Source organism: Chinchilla lanigera, unplaced genomic scaffold (genome assembly GCF_000276665.1).
Source record: "Chinchilla lanigera isolate Chin_1 unplaced genomic scaffold, ChiLan1.0 scaffold00057, whole genome shotgun sequence".
NCBI lineage: Eukaryota > Metazoa > Chordata > Mammalia > Rodentia > Chinchillidae > Chinchilla > Chinchilla lanigera.
The window spans coordinates 4670518-4671490 of record NW_004955458.1 but is presented as its reverse complement, the minus strand read 5'-3'; the positions used below and the strand labels follow the sequence as shown (position 1 = coordinate 4671490).

General features: G+C 48.1%; 1 pseudogene; it reads left to right on the top strand.

Moving 5' to 3' along the window:
• The window catches only part of LOC106149943, a 19578-nt pseudogene extending 19058 nt beyond the window's left edge, over positions 1-520 (top strand).
• The last annotated feature ends 453 nt before the right edge of the window (positions 521-973 follow it).

The following is a 973-nucleotide window of genomic DNA, read 5'->3' as shown; positions in this document are numbered from 1 at the left end:
AAAAACCAAAAACCAAAAACCAAAAACCAAAAAAAAAAAAAAAAAAAATCACGTCTCAAAATTCCAAAAAAAGTTTGTGCAGCACAAATATTTTCAGAAAAAAAAGGTGGAGTTGGCTTAATGTGGGAGCACAGTTCATTGAGAATGAGTTGTGACCCTTCCTGGGGAATTTGTGTAGATTTGATTTCAGTGGGTTCTGGATGTGGGGGGCATGAATTGTTTGGGAAAACTTTGTGCTTAATTGATCCTAGAGCAGGAATGCTGTCAGGTGATAATAAACCTGGATCATTTCTTTCTGTAGAGATTGGAAATCATTGAAATTAATGGAGCAATAGAGGAATCCAAACCTGTCCTTGGTGACAGACTGCATGGAGCATGTGCTGACTGCCTGTCACCCTCGTACCGGTACTCAGCAGGCTGGGATGCCAAGCTCTTTTACCTCCCCTTGAGCTACCTGCCCACATTACTGCTGGATACCTTTCTGTACTTCAGCTCCCCACTGCCAGCAAAATCCCTGTAAAGAGCCAACTCATGGGTGTGTGGTTGTGGGAGATTGGCAGTGTGTGGGTTGAGACATGTGAGGGAGGGGAAGTGGATGGAGGAAAGCAGCTCTCACATACCGGGGTGCATATCCCACCCCCTCGGTGCAGGGAACTTTTCTCAGGGATTACTCAAGACTGGTGAAGTGAGAGGGAAAGAGCCAAGGATCTCTGCTGAGGAACAGGGACTCAGCATCACTCACTGATGCCCAGTTGACAGGCAGCTGCTGACGGCTCTGAACAACATGGCCAACCGTGAGGAATCTCTACATCTTGGGTGGCAGTGAGCATGTGGCAGGATGCACAGCCTACCTCCTGAGTGTATGCATTGTTCTTGGCTGCTGTGTGTCTTCGCACCACATAGCAATGGCCTGAGAGAGGCAGGATCCCTGTCGTTTGCAGTCACTGTACGTGCTGTCAGGTGGGAGGGCAGC